This window comes from Leguminivora glycinivorella, chromosome 9 (genome assembly GCF_023078275.1).
Source record: "Leguminivora glycinivorella isolate SPB_JAAS2020 chromosome 9, LegGlyc_1.1, whole genome shotgun sequence".
Lineage (NCBI taxonomy): Eukaryota > Metazoa > Arthropoda > Insecta > Lepidoptera > Tortricidae > Leguminivora > Leguminivora glycinivorella.
Genome location: NC_062979.1, coordinates 23,605,611 through 23,623,461, shown reverse-complemented (window position 1 = coordinate 23,623,461; position 17,851 = coordinate 23,605,611).

Genomic DNA, 17,851 nt, shown 5'->3' with positions numbered 1-17,851 from the left:
GGCAGCTTTCGTTACGCTGCCACGAAGTGTTGGAACAATCTATCACCACCTATTAGAAACTGTACATCGGAAGGAACCTTCAAAATTAAGATGAAAAACTACCTTACAGCTCTTCAGATTTCTAATACATAAGCAGACGTATCGTGCTAATTTAAATTTAAATTAATTTAATAAATAAATTCATCTTTCATTTTATTTATTTTCTGTTTTTAAATAGTTATGTTGCCTGCTCTACTACTGCATATTAAATCTGCGTAGATACTACTTTTAAATGTATAAGTAAGTGGACTATTATAATTGTATTTATTGCGACCTCGTCCACCATATGTTAATTTTAAAAATATTGAAATCCCATCCTGTTTTCTTGGTTGCCCTGAAAACCAGCGCCGTGGCTAATACCAATTAGCCATTGGCATATGCTGAGTGGCATTTAAGAGGGGGTCGTACGAAATCCTCGAAAAGTGCATTCGGCGTTTAACAAATGCTGCTCACATTTCTAAATTAAATGAAATAAAATAAATGTAGTTATTATCTTAAAGAGTGTGTCTACAACTTTTGACTATTCACAATCTCCAATTATTAACGGTGTAATAACTAAACCCACACAAAGTTGACCTAAAATGAGAAAAACGTATGTCGCCGTTTAGTAAACTTTGTTAAAAAAATTCAATACTTTAGTTATAACATTAAGTGATTCTAAAAGCCAGATAAATGGACTAGAAGTTTTGAGGTTTTTTATATTTTTCCTCTCAAAGGCAACAAAGAAATTTTACCTTAAATTTAAACTATCGTAAAATTTCCATACATTCGCCATTGCTGTCAGAATTCTCCTTTCGATTAGACGCCCTGAGCGGCTCATCGGAGGCAGACGTGTCGCCGGTCGCTCCGCGTTGACGTTTAAATTTGACAAATATTTTGACAGAAAATAGTGTACGTACACGAAAAACCATACCAGTGTAAAACTGTGCTCAAAATAAATAGGGTAAATCAATAATGTCAGGTGGAGATCCAATCTCATTTAAAGTTTAAAGGTGCATGGCTTGTGCATAAAAAATAAATAAAAATATATCACATTATTAAAGAAAATAACGAACACAACCGAATGAGTATAAATGATTTCATTCTAGTTCGGTTAAATTGAAAAAAGTTTCATGTTTTCTTTTACTCATCGGAATACATTTTCATTACGCTGGTATTAACAGTACGTCATTTTAAAAATATATATGACAGCACCTACGTCAAATTTTGTCAACCAAACTTCACAGGTTGTATGTAAACAATTACAATTTAATTTATTCATACATATATTCAGATACTTATTAACTGATTCTTACTTAGAATAGAAAAAAGGGGAATGCGAGCGGGTATAGGTTTAGTGGTTCTAGTTCAAATTTAATTGTATATATAAAAAAATGTCTCAATTTCATTAAAGATTTACTCTGTGCATACCACGAACACGTAACCGTAAGTTGAAAACAATAATAATTATAAAGTACCTAAATATATTGTTGTTTAGAAAGTTAACGCTCGTTTTGAATGGTACTTCTCCACTCAACTAGACTAGACCAAATATTCATGGAACAGTCACCAGCATAATTATATGACTATGAACGGCCGTGCAAAAATATCTAATTTTCTATAAGGGACCATAAGTATATGACGACATATTCCCGGCAAAAATTTGTGATGCTCCGTGACCGGCAAAAACATCGTCTCTCTTTCTAGCGTCTCGCGAGCGTAGCGTCGGGCCAACTGTATGGAAAAAGACGCCGCGTCGGCGCGGCTTAGCCATACAGTTGGCCCGACGCTACGATTGCTAGACGGCAGATGTGGGGAGTGTCCTTATCCGCAGAAATATCTGTATGATCGGGTAGCTTAAAAATATTTGATTCCTTATAAATAAAAATCTAAATTACACTCTCACTCGCATAAATATCTATCCATTGTTAAAGCAAATATATATCTTACGGGCTAGAAATCATTAATATGTAATTAAAGTGCAATAACAAACCCTACCTTAGTTGCCTTAGAGCGGTAAATTGTATGAGGTGATTTGACATCTCACGAAACACGTGAAGTATTGTCAGTGCATATGTCTGTCTCATCTGTTGATAAACTATGACAAACTTATTACAAATCTGATATCAGAAGCCTTTTTACAAGCTTTTATTCAACTTGCCTTGTTAGTATTTATCTTAGTTTGGGCCAAAACGTAGAAGCTAAATTTGACCCGCTTTCCGATTTGCGATTGAGCTGAAATTTTGCACACTTATGTAAATCACGTGACAATGCAATATTCTGGTATCATGGAGGTGATCTGATGATGGAGCAGAAAGGTGGTCAGAGGAACTCTGTTATGAAACGTCGTATCCCCATTGAGTAAGTGGTATTTAGAGACATCTCGGAGAGCAATAGATGATTTTTGAAAGAAAGGTACAGTCGGCTAAGGTAAAGCCTGTGCCAAAAATGATTTTTTTGCAAAAAAACTTATTATAAATTGGGAGGTGAATTTTTATATTATTTTATATAAGAAAAACCGGCCAAGAGCGCATCGGACCACGGTCAGTGTAGGGTTCCGTTCCGTACTTTCCGACATTTTACATATTGACAATTTAATAAATAGGTACCGTAATTTGGGGTGAATAGGGTTCCCGGGGTATATAATGCTATTATATTTAAATAATATATTTTATGATTTATGTAAATAATATATTTACAGACATGAAAATGTCTGTCAAAGTAGGCATTCAAATTTATTGGATTTTTTACTCATTTTAACTTCATTTTTGTGTGAAATTTTGCTAAGAATTTGTTCATTATCCTTTTGAATGTAGTGTATACCTATACTTCTAAAGTTTATGTTTAACAGAAAATCATAAGACATATTTTCATTTTTATAATGTTTTTCATGAAGAAAGCGATGCAACTGTGTTGGGGAACTTTTACGGGATGAACAAATATCCGCGGCCTGAGGGTGAATAGGATCAATAATGGGGGAAACGGGTCGTAAAGGGGGTGAATAGGTTTACGAAGGGGGTGATTAGGGTCGGAAGAGGGGTGAATTGGGATGTGTAGTCAATGGTTGTCAAATTGTATAAAAGATATATAACTTACCTAAAGTGATGTTTTTATGAATGACCTCTCTGTATATGGACGCAATTTATACGTCAATGTATTGCTTCGTAGTTAGACTAGATACAATAGATTAACATTTAGAAATGTTAATCACACTTCTGTCAACCACAAGTCAACGTTTCTACTTAAGTCCACAAAAATCACCCATGGTTGCTATAATATAAACGGATTACTTTAAAATAAAAATCAAAAGTATGAAACTATACATCTAGGGAAGAAATAAAATTATTTTATTGAATAATTTTTGATTTGTTATTTTCAAGTTTATATAAATAATAAATTCTCAATTCGCTCAAAGGTTGGAAGAGATCCCTTATAGGTATAAGTTCGCCTTTGTACACCATAACTATACTGTATTTTTATGTCCTAACTTGTCTTATGTACAATAAAGTGTTCACATACATACATACATAAATTGAAATAGATATCATACACGAAAGAAAAAACGATAAGGCCCACTGGTGGCCGAGCCGGGAATCGAACCCGGGTCTTCAGCTTACGCAGCTAACGTCATTACCACTAGGCCACCCGCCCGCCGTGTGGTACCCGACGAAATTTCTCTAGTGTATGTTATCTCTGATAGGCACATTTTGACCACCTCGTATATGAATCTTTAAGGCCCTTTTGCACCAACCACTTAACTCAGGGTTAGTGGGCTGTCAACTGTCAAATTCTATGTAAAATGGTGGGTTAACCCTCAGGTTAACCCTCCATATTCGTTGGTGCAAGTGGCACTTAGAGGATTATGGTATAGCGAGAGAGATGGCGGGTTCGATTCCCGGCTCAGCCACCAGGAGGCCTTGTCGTTCTTACTTTCGTGCGTGATATCTATTTTAATGCATAAGTATGAAAACGGTTATGACTTTATTTTCAAGTAAGTAATTTTTGCTGATAAACTTTTTTTTCCCCGTGTGCCCGTGTGGTGACGGTGCCCGTGTGGTGACGGGTTAAGAATTTCACCACCCCCTTTCTTCCCGTGGGTGTCGTAGAAGGCGACTATGGGATATGGGTTAAATTGTGGCGTAGGCGAGAGGCTGGCAACCTGTCACTGCAATGTCACAGTTTCGTTTTCTTTCAACCCCTTATTTGCCAAGAGTGGCACTGAAACTTTAGTAGTTTCATGTGTTCTGCCTACCCCTATATGGGATACAGGCGTGATTGTATGTATGTATGTATGTAAACTTTTTTTTCGGCATTCAATTTTGTAAGGTATGCTCCCAGCCGAAGATCAGCGCTGATGAAGAGGCACCAAAGAAAACACGTCCGTTCCATACAAGATTTATTAGCAGAGAGCGAAAATATAACCTACCCACAATCAGTCGGCGCCTAATTACTAAACTACCCACATTTGTCACAAATTTATTTCAAAAATACTTAAGTCATTATCAGTTTGCCGTTAATATTTGTGGGATATTAAATTGGACCAGGAGTGATATTTAAAAAAAACTATACATTTATAACCTTTTGAATTTTGGAATTCGGTTAAAAAATCCGGCCAAATGAGAATCTATTTTCGCACAATTGTAAAACTAAATTATCTTTACTAGTTACCTCCAAAATACTAAATGAAATGACATCTATTGCGACTTAAGTAGTTTGCATAAATTAGTTACCCAATTCACCTAGGATGGCGCTGTACTTTGGGCTACTTAGTACATCATTTTCTGAAGATTTTGGGTTCATGGGGTCGGAACGGGTATGAACTAACTTAATTTGTGGTGAATAGGGCCAAAACCGACTTTTGAACGCCGATAGCAGTTTTTTTATATGTGCCATGATAATTTATTTACACAAAAAATCTTCCAGCGGTGTGAACTTCGGGTTGTCTTTGAAAATATGTCGTTTTATTTAGTAATTTTCGCTCACCCTAACGTTGGGGTGAATGGGGTCGGGAAGGGGGTGAATAGGGAAAAGTGCTAGGGTTGACTTTTTTGGATTACGAACAAAACCTGACCTGTCACGAGCATATTATATTTATTTTATCAAAAAATAAGGAACTAATATGTTATGAGTAGTCGGTAATGTATTAATAAAATAAATTTATCGAAATTAAATTAAATTTGCCGCTGCCGGTGTGATGGGGACATTTGAACCGGGTACGATTCGAGACGGTTTTATTTAGCTTAAAGTAAATATTTTATGTGTGACGAAGCCTGTTGCGGATATCATCATTGGTTTGTTTGACGAAGCATGTTGTTGATTTATGTGACGAAGCCTGCGTTGCGGATGAATTTTCACTTTGTAAACATATTAGATATAGATTTGAGTGATAAAATATTAAAATTAAATTTATTTATAAGGTACAGACAGACATTTACAAAGTTTTGTGCTTAACCTAAGAATATGTACATTTAACAAAAACAAATGCAGGTACCTCAGGTAGGAAATTTACAGATCAGGTTACTCTGGTTCTAGACATATGATAGGGAAATCTAGACATATGATAACCCTAAACCAACCTTTATAGTTATATGGTGCTCTGACGCAGTGAACAAGTAAGTATGGTCGTGGGCAGTGCGGATAACGTGTCAAAATATAAGCATAGTTTTTTGCTATTTTTCATGTTTAAATAACTTCTAAACTAACGTAGTGGGTATTAAAGTAAAAGGTTCACAGTGAACATTAGCTTGCCAGACATGTGTTTAGCTATACCATTGTATTGAGTGTTGTATCATAAAGTCAAACTAGGCATTTATTACTAATTATTTACTATGTGGGGTGTCTTTGATTTTGATCACTTGCATGGGGTAACATTGACCATAATGACACATAGTTGATTATTGTCTGATTATGTCACGGTACTTGTTGAGACTGATAATTTGATCTCTTCTTGTGATAAATATTGAAACAATTGCAAATAAAGTTGGTTTTTCGAAGATGGTAATTTTTATTTTTAATCAAAGTAACCCCAAAATAGCGTTAAAGAGTTGTAATATTTGACTCTGCGAACCGTTTTTTATCTTTTCTTGAGATAAAATACTTTTGTAAGGGATTACATTCGATTACCATTAAAAAAATACATAGGGTATCAAAGTAACCCCAATGTCAGTTTAAGTTTGATAACATCGTTTTTTTTGCGTACATTATTTTGTTACCTTTCTATATTTTTAGCAGGAAAAGACTAAAAAAGTTGATGGTCCCATTTTTTTCTTTCTTTGTTACGTTACATTGACCAATTATGGAATTTATACTTCTCTAACTTCTACATTTAATGGGTAAAAATACCCATTAAATGTAGAAGCTAGAGAAGTTTAAATTCCCAAATTGGTCAATGTAACCCCAGTTTACGGCAGACACCGTGAACCTTTTCTAATAATTCTCTTTTTATTTGAAAAAAAAATCGTTACGATACTAAAATATGCAATCTGAGATAAAAAAATGCTTTTCATATAGTTACAAACTTAGTTCAGAATTTTTTTCTGTAAAACTTTTATAAATTGTTCTACCTATCAAGTTCAAAATAATTTTCCTAGAAAGTCTTAATAAAGTTCTGCTTTTGAGATTTGTTCATATTTGAGAAAACAGCCCTTATTGCCTGAAATACGGCGACATTGATATTTGCTTTTTCGTATTTTGATGGTATTTTGACTGCACTGTTGTATTTTTTGCCATGCTAATTTGAACCTTATCTCTGAGCGATGTTTTTTAATTTTCAGTCACGTCACAGATGTTTATGACATAACATCTAGGTATTTAGTCATTTAAAAGAAACTACAAGTGGCTTTACAGACGTGGCGACTGCAACTGGTACAGGGCCTAAGCCATAATTTAAAATTATATTGTGATTTTATATGTATTTGTGTTTTATTTAATGCTAAGTATGAGTTTCAACATTTTCAACTCAAGAAACTGAAATTAAGAGAAGAGACTAGGAAATTGGGTAAGATCAAGAGTCTGATGCAGATAGCGATGGCGGTATTGGATATGATAAGATATGCGTCGATATTCCCTGTCTTCCTTTGGGTCTCTGACTTGACTGCTGCTAGCTGTACTCTATTCATTAGGTTTTTATTTTATACACATGCTTTATTTTTGTATAAACTAAATGATAAAAAAACGAAGCTAAAACGACCAAAAAGAATAAAGAAAATATCTGATAGTCTTTAATACAACCCGCATATACGTAATGCACAGCTCAGGCCTCTGAAGACCTGCAGGGCAATCATGGTCGCGCGATAAATGATAAAACATCGGACCGTCCCTATCGCACTTACAAATAAAGCGATAGGGCTGATGTTTTATCATTTAGCACGCGACCATAATTGTTTGCCTGGAGGTATCGGCCTTCACACACGTCTTTGAAAAATGTTTGCGGGGATAGACAGGCTGACGATTTTTAATCTAAGTATAGAAAAGTAACGCAAAATGAAGTGCAAAGTAATTTGAAATACACCTAGGTAAACAATCAACTGAGTAAGGAACGTTATCTACATATTTAGGTAAATTAAAGTCACATGAGACATGGACAGAGAAGGAAAGCTATATGACGCGTATTTTTTCTCTGTCTTCTTGTATGCTACCTTTTTTACAGTTTTAATTTCTCAAAGGAGGTCAGTAGTTGACTACAAACTCAAAATAACACTCTTGAAAAAAATTAAGGGTCACTGACCTTTCACAGTAAATTGAGGTAGTGTGAGTGAAGGGTGTTTGTGTGTGTAATGGGGTAATTTGACAGATTCTGAAAATTCTCCCTGCTCTACCCCCTCTTAAGAAATGTAGACACACAAACACAACACATAGTGCAAGTACCTACCTAATGACACAATAAAAATACTTTAGTTAAAACCTCATTAAAAAGACATTAATAACGAAAATTGTAACTGAATTCTGAAACTATTATTTATTATAAGTATTTGAAAGTATTCGTCAATATGCTTCGGTCAATTTTTGTTTTATTTTACATCATTTGTTACATTTTAAATAGTGCTATAAGCAGGGTAAGTATACACCAGGATGGTGTTTTCTGCCGCACATTCGTTTAGGGTGAAGTCACATCTATCAGCATCGAGCCTAATTTGGTGTATGAAATGGTATGAAATATCACTCATTAGTTAATACTAATGAGTGATATTTCATAACGCTTACGCAAATGTGTACGCACGCTTTCGGCTCTGCGATGCGTAAGCGTCTTCATATTACTAACGAGCAATTGGCTAGGTACATTTTTTAAAGACACACACCAGGCCGAAACGGTTTTATCCACCGTTTCGGTCAGCCGGCGTATCATGCTTACAATTTTATCACTTGTCCACGTGAATAAGACAACTGTCACTCTCACACTGACATACTTGCCAAAGCGTGACGGATGCTTTATCCACGTGGATAAGTGATAAAATTGGAATCATAATACGCCGGCTGCCGGTTGCACTAGCCGTGGTACAAAGCGCGAGAATTTAAAGTGTTAGATTGTCTAGGTTGTCTGATAAAATGTAAAATGTAATTATTCTCAGGGATCCTACAACGTGATGCTAGAAAGTGCGACAGAATGCACGAGTCCTCAGCCCCCGTTCACCAAGAAACGGATCTGGTTATCCACCTTCAGCGTGCGCACGGACAAGAATATCACCCTGATCAGTGGACGGAACCAGATCCTGGCTGAAGTGCCTTTTCAAAATGTAACTAACTATTTTGACTCAGTGATCCAAAGTGAAAGAAAGGGGGTGGTGAAATTCTTAACCCGTCACCACACGGGCAACCCTTTCTTCCCGTGGGTGTCGTAGAAGTCGACAGTGGGATACGGGTTAAATTGTGGCGTAGGCGAGAGGCTGGCAACCTGTCACTGCAATGTCACAATTTTCGTTTTCTTTCAACCCCTTTTTGCCAAGAGTGGCATCAGTGAAACTTGAGTAGTTCATGTGTTCTGCCTACCCCTTTATGGGATACAGGCGTGATTGTATGTACCTATGATCCATGTATGATCCAAAGTGAATGAGATAACGCCACCTGTCCCAATCCTGCCACTCTACAGCCTCTTGCTAGTCATTGCCTTGAAGCCGACGCAGATCCGCCGCCACACTGTCCGCCCAGCGATATGTGGGTCGACCCGCCGGACGGCCACCAGCCGGTCGACCCAAGAACGCTTTCTTGGCAGCTCGATCATTTGCCATTCTAAGTATTTTTTACGCCTATCAAAATAAGTAACATTTAGTATTTTCTGCAACCGGTATTTATTTAAGAGAAGTCAAAAAAGGCGAGTGGCGTGGGTACCAATTTAAGGCGAAAACGAGCATTGTTATTTAAAGACGCCTCAAGTATTTTTACTCAGTTTAACAAAATTGCAACGCCATCAAAGTCGATGTATGTAAAATGCCTCCTTCAAGATACCTCCTTAAGTCCTGATGGGAGTTTTCCAAAATAAATCTCGAATATCGTATTTCACCAGATCTGGGTGGCTAGCCGAATGGCACAATCGCTCACGAAACGCTCACGAAACGAAGCGCTAGTAGATATCTATCTCTATCGCGCTTGCGTATTGGCGCGACAGAGCCAGCGGCGTATCGCTTTCGTTTGGCGTCGGAGAAATGCCATTCGGCTACGGGGCCAGGACGTGTTTGGGCTCATTCTTCTCATCACGAGCTGATTCGGCCCCGATGATAAAAAATGTGTCCCAAATTTTCCATACAAAATTCGAGCTCGCAATACATCGCGCAGTAGTAAGTTCATACTAAAATTGTGACGTAAAAGGAAAAAAAATAGGACACATTTTCTTATCGTCAGGATCGAATCAGCTCGAGATTCTGAGAAGAATGAGCCCAGACACGTCAAGATCTGGTGAAATTCGATATTCGAGATTTATTTTGGAAAACGCCCTGACATTATTTTTCCTTTTTCAGTTCAGCATATCAACAGTGAGAATAGACAATTCAGGCAGAGAAAGGCGTTTGATGATAACCGATAGACAAAATTGCCACGGCTGGGTGGGGAAGATCTTTCTGGCCTTGGGGAACTTCCGATATTCTCCAAGAAACTGTCGGGTGCTGAAGGTATTTTGGAGTAAGGGATGGACCCCCCAGCAGGGGATGGACTGCTGTCTATCATTTGTCACCATGTCTGTCTCGTTCTATAGTTTTTTTTAGGATTAGAGACTTGGCAATCAAAGAAGCAGTCGTCGTCAACCTTTCTTCTTTGGACAAATATTAGATGTTAAGAATTTTAACCAGCACGGGAAGCATGGTCGCGCGATAGACGATAAAATATCAGGCCGTCCCTATCGCACTTACAAATAGTGCGATAGGGACGGCCTGCTATTTTATCGTCTATCGCGCGACCATGCTTCCCGTGCAGATAGAGAACATAACTACATATTTTGTTTTAAATATATTTTTCTCAAGCTCAAGAACAAGGCAAAACATTCGGAAGACTACGTGACGATCTTTTTTGCAAACTAGAAATTTTGAAAAAAGGTGTAATAATATAATGTCAGTTGGTGGTTGGTGGACGTGTGACTAAATGACAATGAATAAAGTCGCCCGGCGAATGATAGTGTGCCCGGTTCCTTAGAAAGTGTCTAAGTTATTTTGTATGAATTTAAATAATTAACCCGGCAGCCTAGGGTACCAAACAGACATCTGGGCGAGCTCACTCCATCGTAGGCCACGTCTTTGCCTTGTCTGTGGCCAAGAGGCAAGAATAAGCACATTTATAATTAAAAATATATATTTCCAGGGCGACGTCGGGTTTAATGACGTGGATGTAAACAAGGTGTTCCGGAGCTACCCCACCTGGCATCATACAGGGCGACTTATCCACCGGCCAAGTCTGGTCTCCAACGGGACGACAGTCTTCTGCATGCAGTTTACCGTATTGATTCGTAATAATTGACAATAAACTTTAAATTTTCGCTTTTTATTTTTATTTACACAACCTTTTGAATTTTTTAGGCTAGTGCAACCCTCGAAACGGTCGCATAGTCTCTGAAAATGTAAACAAAAATGAGATTTTAATTTTTAAATCAGGATCGTTTGAAATCAAAATACTGATATTTATTTTATATGCGATAACGACATCTTCATTACTTATATTCATTAGGTTAACTGGAAGAGAATATCAGGGATAAGTTCGCCTTTGTACTTCCTCCTTCTTGTTTCTTTTATATTTGATGTCTTGAATACTTTTTCTGGTGGTACAAACAGCATGCATTTAGGTTTAGTACAGTGACATTTGGTGCAGTGGAGTTTCTGATGATGATCAGGAAGGAACTCCTCAAATCTGAACGGTACACTTATAGTGACTTAGGTATTTTTATAAGAACAGTATGCATTTTTGTTCAGAACAGTGACATTTTGTGCAATAGAACTGCTGATGATGAGCAGAACGGAACGCCTCAACGATGCGTATTAGCTCATGTTTGTTCTCTTCGTTATATTCGTTTAGTATGTTGGGTTTTCATGTCACATTTTGGACCAGCTCAAGTTCTAGTGATGGGATCCATGAGGAAGCACACGTATAGTGACTTTTGTATTTTTATGAGAAAGTTAAGGACGTACATTACAAATTTTACATTTGATGAAGTGGAACTGCTGATGATGAACGGAACTCCTCAGCGACGTATATATTAGAAGATTTCCTTTCTTTCTTAAGCATATTGAGTTTTCAAGTCAAACTTTGTCAAGCATGATTTCTTATATCGGATTTATGATGAATTGAGGGAACTCCTCAAACCCTAACCTTTAAATTCTCATAAAATAATCAAAGTTTTACATTGAAAATAGTTGAAAAAAATACACATTTCTACATAATCCAACATTCGCAAGTTTCTTTCACCAGAACACCAAAAGCGGCGGTTTTTTTTCTTAAAAAATATTCATTATACAATTAATAACCCGTGGTTTTCCAATTTTGAGGAGTCTACTATCTTTTCAAATGAAAAATTGTATTGTAGTACTTAGAACCAGTTAGGCATGAAAAACAACATATGTTTACAAATAAACTGCTACACTTAATGATTTATCTATTATTTAATTTATATCGATATGATCATTGTGAGTATGACCATGAATAACAGTTTATGACTGAAAACTATTTATTTGTTACACGTGAGTGGCAATAACAACATGTTTCGGATAGTTTGTATGTTTTTAGGAGTCATCTTTTATCAAGTTATGGGGACTAAAAGTAGAACTGTGAGTATCTATTCATACACTTATTATTAAACAAGTGGCCCAGCGGAGGTCGCGGGTTCGAACCCTGGCTGGTACTAATGAGTTTTTCGGAACTTACGTGCGAAATTTCGGTGAAGGAAAACATCGTGAGGAAACCGGACTAATTCCAATAAGGCCTAGTTACCCTTCGGGTTGGAAGGTTAGATGGCAGTTTCGTAAAACTAGTGGCTACGCCAAATCTTGGGATTAGTTGTCAAAAGCGGACCCCAGGCTCCCATGAGCCGCGGCAAATGCCGGGATAATGCAAGGAGGATGATGATGTAAAAGAATTTTGTGACATTTAAACATTTATGTAATGTATCCAATTATTATTCTAATTACTTTTAATATTGTATTATGATCTCTTAAATTCAATTCAAAAATTTAAAGTTTAATTATTATTCTAAATTTTAATATATGAACTGTAACTGTTGACGTGTAATGTATCTGTGCATTTACGAAATAAATGAATATGAATATGAATATGAATATGATGATTTGCATGTTTTGTCTTAATTTATTTTTAATATGCAATAGAAAAAAAATATTGTTGTCTTAAGCCGCTTATGTAAAATCTTTCTGTTAACCGTACGATTTCCCTCACGGGACAGGCCTAGCCTAGTGTGGGGCCGGGTCAGTATAAAATGTAACTTTGTGTACCTTTAATTTGAGATAAACCATTTTAATTTTTTTTATTTTTAGGGTTCCGTACCAAAAAGGTACAAAAGGAACCCTTATGGTGCGACTCTGTCCGTCTGTCCATCTGTCACATTTCTAAATATCTCGAGAACTATTTATGCTATCGACTTGAAATTTGGAATAGTTATGAACATTGTTAACCTCTACAAAATGAAAGGATTTTTATTTATTAATATTAACTATACAAAATGGCCAATATGAAAGGGGGATAATTGTAAATATCAAGTAACTAGGCCAAGTGGGGTATCGTTAGAAAGAGCTCAAATTGTACATATCAAAACTATTTTTTATATTTTTTTTGTTGTGGAAAAAAAATATGAAGGAAAATGTAAAAAAATACCGTCCGTCCCCCCTTATCTCCGAAGTTTACCAACATACATTTACGAAATTTTCACCAAACATGGCTATTATAATGAATATTACAGGAAAAATAAAATCGTACACGTATCTTGAAAACTTTTTTTTTTAATTTATAAAAAACCTTTCAGATTTACATTTTCAATTTCAACACCCTAGCGGGTGTTTATTGTACCTGTATTTTTAACGAAATAACAATAAAATTACCTGCTTTCAAATAGAGGCAAAATGGTTAAAATCGGTTCACGCAATAATCAATTATTCCATAAAAATCATCTTCCATACTAGCTCGCGCACATTAGTTTACTCAATTTGCCGATAGATGTCGCTGTACGTTGAACGCTCGTTTCCTACATCGCATTTTTCCTGATTTAATGAGGTCGGTTCAGGAGCGTCCTTGCGACATGTCGTAAGTCGTAAACTATTGAAGTCGAATAGTCTTGATTTTATTTGGACGTTGTCTAACAATGAAATTTTACATTAAAATATTACTTGTTATGTGGGAAAGTCTTGAGGGATTTAGTCAAATCTCTAGAGTTCTATGAATAACATTTTGATGATTCAACTATTGAAAGTTTGTACGGAACCCTCGGTGAGCGAGTCCGACTCGCACTTGACCGGTTTTTTTTGATTTGATGATTATTAAACAAGTTTAAATTAGGTACCTAAGTCACAATTTTAGTTAGTAAATTAAATGGGCCAGTGAAAAAAAAACTGCGTTCGTGCGCGACATGATTGAATAAGAAACTGTGGCTGTGTCGAGATTTTCTCAATGGTCCTCCAGCATACGGTTCTTCAAAAAAACCGGCCAAGAGCGTGTCGGGCCACGCTCAGTGTAGGGTTCCGTAGTTTTCCGTATTTTTCTCAAAAACTACTGAACCTATCAAGTTCAAAACAATTTTCCTAGAAAGTCTTTCTAAAGTTCTACATTTATTATTTTTTTTATATTTTTTAAACATATGGTTCAAAAGTTAGAGGGGGGGGGGACGCACTTTTTTTTTCCTTTAGGAGCGATTATTTCCGAAAATATTAATATTATCAAAAAGTGATCTTAAGAAACCCTTATTCATTTTTAAATATCTATCCAACAATATATCACACGTTGGGGTTAGAATGAAAAAAAAATATCAGCCCCCACTTTACATGTAGGGGGGGTACCCTAATAAAACATTTTTTTCCATTTTTTTATTTTTGCACTTTGTTGGCGTTGGTACCAAATTTCAGCTTTCTAGTGCTAACGGTTACTGAGATTATCCGCGGACAGACGGACGGACGGACGGACGGACGGACGGATGGACGGATGGACAGACAGACAGACATGGCGAAACTATAAGGGTTCCTAGTTGACTATGGAACCCTAAAAAGGAGTGTACAGATTTTTCAGCAACGCACAATATGTGAGACTCTTGTAGTCCATAAGCAACTGATCGTCTTTATTGGCTACCGTCGTGGTTCAAAAACATAAATGATGAGAGCCAAGTTCAATGATACATAATATATATGCCTTGGTGGTTGACTTCAGCGACAAAAGAAGTGAGATCTAATTAGGTGCCAAGTTCAGTCCTGAAATTATATATTTAAAACAACATATAATATCATTTTTTCTTATAACTTAGGATAATATATTTTACCCTAAGGTCTGTACAGCTGTTTGCTCGCCAGTTCTATTACTTGAACTTGGCTTGACACGCTCCCGCGTCTAGATAAGTAGTTATAGTTACACTTTAGTACTTAAACGTCTTAAACATTCGCCGTTTACAGGTAACATACGAAGTGATTCCAGAAATCATAAAAGAATGTAGCAAGCCAGAGCCACCGTTCACCAAAAAGAGGATTTGGCTGTTCACGGCCAAAATACACCGCATGAACAACATAACCTACATCAGTGGCAACAACACAGTGCTAGATGAAATACCATTCCAAAATGTAAATATGCTTTTGTTTTAATTAATAACCACGAAACAAAATTTACATTTTGCACCAATTTCCATTAAACTTGGCTAAGAACTAATTTTGTTCCGTCTATTGTCCTTTGAGTCATCGGAAAGCCAGCAAAAAAATTGTGTACATGTTTCTAATGGGTTGGCAACGCGCATGTGACACTCCTCGAGTTGTAGGCGTCCATAGGTTTACGGCACAAAACACGGTCTGTGGTTTACGGTGACCGCTTTCCATGAGGCGGACCGTGTGCTTGCTTGCCACCGACGTAGTATAAAAAAACTCGGCTTTCAAACAAAAAAATCTAAATCGGTTCATCTGTTCGGGAGCTATGATGCAGACAGACACCCACACAGACAGACAGACACGTCAAACTTATAACACCCAGTTGCCATTCTGTTTACTTCGTCTTATTCTTGGCGCACTTATATCGTAACATTCGTAACGCTAACGTGGGTACCTACTGTTTTGAAAATTCTCATAACGTAGACTAGAGTAGGAAATTAGGAATGGGCAATTTGCCTATGTCAAAAATTGGGCCATCCATTAGTGGCGGCTGGTGAAAATTTCTGCTAGGCAACACTGAGCAAAAAGAAACCTACCTTAACATTAGATAGTTACTTTACTAGTAACTAGTAATCAATTTTAGGAAAGCCTGTGGGAATCGGCTTGTATTTATGGATCAACCGCTGTTGCCATCCATACACTTACGCTGTAAAACGTTCTACTACAAACTACAATACCACGATAACGAATGGAAAAATTGCGACACGGGTCAATCTAAATGCTGTCGCTACCTTTTGTAAATTTCCTACTTTTCGCACTTGTATTGTATTTCACTATGTACCTATTTAAACATTTATTTCCGTCACAAAAATTGCAGTTCACCGTGTCTTCTTGCAAGACTCATCCCAGCGGAACAAAAGAGACGCTAATGTATGTCACCAAACTAAACTGCCGGAGCATCCTAGGCAAGATGTTCTTGCTACTGGGAAATGTGAAGTATTCAAAAACAACCTGTTTAGTACCGAGGGTAAGTTATTGGAGAAATAATCTGAATGTTATTAGGTACATTTAGGTAGTAATATACGTTTAGCACCTTTGCAAAATTTTCAGAGGACTCATAATTGGGTCGATGGCGTGAAGAGCTTAAAAAGTCGAGATATTTTTTTAAGGTAATATCCGGATCCCAGCAGTGGCGACCAGGTCGCGCCGCACCGCTTTATTGTAGGGATTTATATATTATTATTTGCGATAGTTTCCGACGCAACCGACCGAGCAGCGCTGCCGGGGGTGTGACCTACCGGGTGATTCTCCGAGACCCTAATTTTCAATGTCCGGAGGCTTATTTCACTGAAAACTTTAGTTTAAAATCCTGATTTTTTTTTCAGAGATACTTTATATCTCTAGTCGACTGGGACATCGATTAGCTTTAGTATAAGGTCATTGTAATTTTTTATATTAAAAAAATATATCCGTTATTCTTACTACTCTGTCGTGTCCGTTCTCCATTTTTCCCTAAACATGTGATGATAACTTCAATTCAGTCAACTTAACGAATATTTTGATTGAGTACATGGATACATTATTAGTTACTACATTACTAAAATTTAACAAGTTTTTTTTATCTATAATTTTGTATTTAAAATTTAGGAAATAAGAGATGTCCGCGACAAAATTCTTATTTCTCTGGTGCGGGTTTTATTCGCCTGTATCGTAAACGTATTGAAGATTGTAGGCAAACTTCCCCCCGCGGGGAATGATCAGTCGCGGTCGGAGCGTGGTACGAGGTGGAAGTGTCGGCTGTTGCACGTGGCTCCAGAATTACGAAGGTAAATATGTTATTCCTCTGTCCGTGGTTCAGGTATCATTCTTATTACTCTGTTCGATTTTTTGGGATTTGTGTAACTTTTAAAAATGTACTTTTTTGCTTAAGTAATTGCTTTACGTACTATCTATTCATATTATTAACGACAGCCGCGTTGTATATACACATTATGAATCATTGGTTTTTTTTCGATAATTTCTTATTCCTCTGTCCCTTATTCCTATGGATTTTGGACAATGGAATAAGAATTTTCTAAATTTTTCTTGTTTTTCTTAACTGACTTTCAAAAAGAAGAGTAGTTATCAAGTGATTTCCTATATTTTAAAGTACCTTAATAAAAAAAACTTAGATCTTTTTAAAAATATTAATAAAAAAATTTAGATCTTTTTAGCACCTAGTGCATTTACAGTCTGAATGTTATTAATAAAAATAAATATAAAAATATTCTAGAATACTTTTTTGATAGTTTTGTGAACAAAAGTACAATATATCATTTATAAATATAAGGTTTTTTAACATTTTTGTTAACCTATCCTGACTTATCTTATTCCTCTGGGCCTAAATTTCTTATTCCTCTGGACCAAAAAGTTAAAATGAATTTATTTTATGAATGAGTTCACAAAAATATGGGCCAAAACCATAGTTATGTCTAAAAATAAATCTATTTTCACAAGAGTATGTCCTTATTGGTCAAATTTCAAAAATAAAAAAGGACAGAGGAATAAGACAAAAATTGCTGTCTCGTAGAATGACC